Consider the following 4,484-nt stretch of genomic DNA (forward strand, 5'->3'; position numbering starts at 1 on the left):
CGGCGCCAAGTCTGAATTGCGGCCCGTGACTGTAAGAAACCACAATATCCTCTCCGAGATCATCCACCGGGTCGAACATGCGACTCCTGGACAGGTGTGCACTCTACACCAACGTTGTGCGAGGGCGTGTTTGATGAATCGCGTGGTGGGTGGACTCAAAGGCTAGCTATCAGTTGAACTTTGAAGTCCCCAGCTCTAGGGATCTAGGGACGACGGACTGTGCGAAAGATTAAAAAAATCAAAATCACTGAGTAGGACACGTTTAGAGACTGAAGTACTGCCAAGGAAACTCCACCCATAAACAACATCGAGCAGTGGTGTAACAGGCTTAAACGAGATGTGAGAAAGCACACCAAAATTGTACAGGGGGAGGCTGCTCCAGACGTGGTAGACATGCCGGCTACTGCATATGTGGGAAGCCAAGCAAAGTCTCGAAAAAAGACTTAAACGGGGATAGACACTTCATTTTTAGATGCGTGTTTTATCTTCTGTAATAATACATAAGACATTGCTGTACACGCGGGTCACCTCGTGATATTCACCTACGATAGCTGAATAATGTGTAATTGAATTTCTTTTCTCGCCAGTTTCGGTTTCAACAACCTAGCAATGACTGTGACGACAAAGTCAAGCCTCACGTGAGGGTGAATAAAACAGCGATAAAATTGTTTCTGTGTCGTTTTAATTCGCCAGAATGCTAACGTCAGCCTGCCTCAAGCGCACGAATTACAAAAAAGTGAATATTCAGCGAATATATGTGACGTCACAGCCAGCCTCTTGGCTGCTGGAACCTAAACCGAAACTGGCGAGAGAAAAAATTTCAATTAAATATATTTAGCGGTCGCTGCAAAAACCGCACGGCAATCCATACAAAGGAATGTCTTACGCATCATTAACAAAAAGAAAAAAGCCACAGATATTTGGTGCCTATACTCCTTTAAGAAACAAAAATGGAACCGGTGTCTTAGAAGGAGGATGGCGATGCTTAACAAAGAAATAGAAGACCACGTATAAAATTTATGCTAGCAAAACTGGGGCGACAGATGTAATTAAATGGAGAACCAAACTGGTAGGGGGTAAGACATGGAGCAAAATGTGACGTCTGCTAGACCCAGAAGAAACTAAAACACAAAGTTCCATTAGGGTGTTAAAGCCTAGGTATCATCATGGAGGCAGCGATGAGGACTTCACTAAAGAACTTCAAGATAGATATAGTGGAGAAATAAAGAAAGATAAATTAGAAGACTACAGAGGATATCAGACCAGCAACTAGATGCCCTCATAACAGTAGCTGAAGTGATGGCAGAAATCCGTAAACTAAAGACGAAATTGGCCCCAGGGCCGGATTGGATAACGAACAAGATGCTAAGGAACTTGGATAACGATTCAATAGTGGAGCTAGCTAATTTTATGCAGAGATGCTAGAAAAAAGGGGAAATCCGAGAGCAATGGAAATTTGCTGAGACAGTGCTAATACCCACACCCGCAAAACCTCCGACGGTCGATACTTGGAGACCAATATCAGTCACATCATGTGATTCAGAGAAGACTGACCAGATACATGGAGAACAATGAGCTATGATCCCGGGAGGTCATAGGGTTCAGACAACACCTTAGTACGCATGATATTATGCTTAGGATACACCATGACATAGTAAAATCAAGATCCGAAGATGGTAAAGTTATCTTAGGAATGGACCTGAAGAAGGCATTTGACAGTGTAAAACACGAGGCTGTTCTCAGATCCTCATGGAACTAATTAAGCGTAGGGGAAATAATCTATAAATATATGACATTTTCTAACAAACAGAAAAGCGAAAATAAGATATCAGGAAATAGAATCTCAGATATTCGAACTTGGGAGCAGGGGAACACCACAACGAGCGATGCTATCGCCCGCAATTTTCAAGTTTTCAAGAAAAGCTAATGCAAAAGAAAACCTAAAATTCTGTCTATGCGGATGACATAGCAATTTGGACAAACAAAGGTAGCGATGCTGAAATCAAGCAGAAACTACAAAAGGCGCCAAACAACAGTGCACAGTATGCAAAAGAGAGGGGCGTGACATGTTCTCCAGAAAAATTGGAGTTGTTTATATACAATCCGAAACACCTGAGGCAAAGAGAACAAGTGGACGTAAAACAGAAGTGGAGGAACAAGCTGTCCCGAAAGTCGAGCAAAAGAAACTGGAAAAACAGGTCATACAAACGACAAGCCTTATGATGAGAATAGCCAATAAAAAAGGGCGTCTTAAGGAAAGTAACCTATTATGACTCATACTAGCTTTCGTAATAAGCAGGGTTGGCTATGGCATGCCATACTCAGACCTGAAGAAAGCAAAAAAAAAAAAAGATAGGATCGATAGCATGATCAGAAAATGCATTAAAAGAGCGCTACGCCTCTCGGCAAGTACCTCCATAGATAAGCTAATGATGCTGGGAATACACAACACATTAGGCAAATAACTGAGGCAACACTAGCTACACAAAAAAAGAAGGCTAGAGAAAACTAATGGTGAAAGAAACATACTCAGATAAATAGGTATGCAACCGAAAGAATACTGGGGCAAGACAGGAAATGAAAGGGGAGGACCGGAAACGGATCCATATCGCCCCAATACCAAATAACATGCACCCAGAAGCAAAGACGAGAGAAGAAGGCAGAAACACAGACTCGGTAGATACGAGGCAGAAAATCCAGATATAATTGCATATGTATGTACATGCTGGATACCGCATACTGCTGCAAAGGAAAAATGAATGCAGTTGCAGTGAATGGCAAGCGAGAAATGGTAACAGCAATCTCCATAAAAACAAGCTCGATACAGACAGCGGAAGAGGCTGCAATAGCACTGGCTCTTGCTCAGACCGAGGCAAAATACATAGTCAGCGACAGCAAAAGCGCAGTTAAGAGCTACACCGCAGGAGTGACAGCGACGACCGCGGATAGAATCCTCGATCAAAAGCTAATAGAAAGAGACTTCACCCTTGTTTGGAAGCCAGCCCACGCAGGCGTGCCCGGAAACGAGGCGGCACACAAACTAGCCCGAGATCTCACACAGCGGGCTAGAGGAGTGCCTCCGGAGCAAAGCAAAATAGAGAATCTGACTGACTATAACGAAATAACAACGCCCTATAGACTAAGCGGGAAGGTCCTACTACCACCAGACCCCACGTTAGGCAAAGAAGAAGCAATACAGCATGCAGAAAGCTATAGACAAATACATACCCGAACCCAGTTTTAGTCAACCACATATGGGAGGGGAAAACGATCAGACCTATATATGTTCATCATGTAAAGAAATGGGATCATAGAACATATAATATGGGAACGTACAAAGTCGCCAGGCAGGGCTAAAAATGTAACAAAGTACACCTGGGAAAAGAAAATGCAGCCGAAAGGAAAGCTGAACGCCAAACCTCCTATCGTGAGCCGGACCCACATCGCTATTCTCAATAAGTGAATAACAGCTGAATAAATGCTCAATAAAGCTCAATAAATGAATGAACTGTCCAGCCAACAACTGTACACCACAGAAGCAACTTCAGATAACTAGCGTCGTTTTGCATAATCTGCATAATCATCTGCATTAAACATTCCATGTAGCTTCCCTTGCGCTCACGTCGGGCATTCTCACCGTACAAAAAAGTATATACATATATATGCGGTGAATACCTGATATATATGGGGGTTTTGGTGCAACTGTTCGGCTTTTCTGTGAACCATTTTGCCTAGGAAGATAGCTTCTTTGAAAGAGATGTAGAAAAAGGTAAATTGCATCAGACAAGGACATACAATATTTTCGCTTAACTATACAGCTATAATTGCTTCGCATAGCTAGCGGCCTCGCCGTTTAACACATGCCTTAGCTGAACGCTACTTTGTGAGGACCTTTGCACAGGTGCTTTATCGCTTGCTTTAGCGTTCAAATGGATATTAATTTATTTACGGTGACCGGGATCAGCGACACGTATTCGGTTGAGATGCAGGACACAGAAGAAACAAAGCCATAAGGATGGCTATATGCACTGTCACCGATTAATCCATGCATTACTAATCTTACTGAAGGAGCTGCATTGCCGACAGCGAAATATTACATATACTTTTTCAAGCAAAATGCTGAACAGAAATAGCAAAGTAATATTTATTTGAGTATAAATTTCCGTTCTTAAGTCCGTGCAAGTTAAAGCTGTTGCATTATTTATTATTCTTCCTAACCCAGTGAGTCTCGATTTCCTAAGTACTGATGTTCTTTCAAGTGCTGTATACGATGGCCCACGAAATTTGAACACAAGAGCTGAATAAAAGCTGAAAAGAACCTCAGCAAAAGCGCCGATGACGGCGCTCCTGTCTCGTGCCGGCGCGCGATATTCGACGTCCGACGAAGAAGAACAGAGCGAGAGCGCTATCAAGCCTGTCAGCCTTTCAAGCCACAACAGCAACTTTCCAGCCACCCTCCGGTATCTGAGGCGGGTCCTGGCGAG

The sequence above is a fragment of the Amblyomma maculatum genome, chromosome 6, assembly GCF_055883805.1.
Source record: "Amblyomma maculatum isolate TAMU_Amacu chromosome 6, ASM5588380v1, whole genome shotgun sequence".
NCBI lineage: Eukaryota > Metazoa > Arthropoda > Arachnida > Ixodida > Ixodidae > Amblyomma > Amblyomma maculatum.